Here is a 402-nt window from a genome sequence, read left to right as displayed (position 1 = left end):
ACCATGTGCCAACCTTGCTGTCAGTGTCTGGGCTCCGACCCAGACACCTCAAGTGTTTACTCCTCTCACTTTCACCTCCAAGACTCAACTCTCACTTTTCCCGCCTCCAGGCCTGTGAACTCCTTGGTGGGTGGGGCCAACAGCCTGGCTCCGCCCCACCTGGTGTGGACATCAGACCCTGGAGGGAGGCAACAAGGGTTTTGTGTCTGCCTAATGTAACTGTCTGGGGGTGGGGGGGGGGGAGGGGGTGTTCTGTCTGTGGCTACCTGGATAGTCCAGGGCGCCACACTACATACAAGACTGAAGTCAAGAGTTTGTGTTTGGAACAAAAATATGTAACATTGTTAAACACGCACCTTCATTTACATCAACTTTTATTGTGTATAAGCCAAACATCCAAAC

The sequence above is a fragment of the Anomaloglossus baeobatrachus genome, chromosome 1 (assembly GCF_048569485.1).
Source record: "Anomaloglossus baeobatrachus isolate aAnoBae1 chromosome 1, aAnoBae1.hap1, whole genome shotgun sequence".
Taxonomy (NCBI): domain Eukaryota; kingdom Metazoa; phylum Chordata; class Amphibia; order Anura; family Aromobatidae; genus Anomaloglossus; species Anomaloglossus baeobatrachus.
This window is presented reverse-complemented; position numbering follows the sequence as displayed.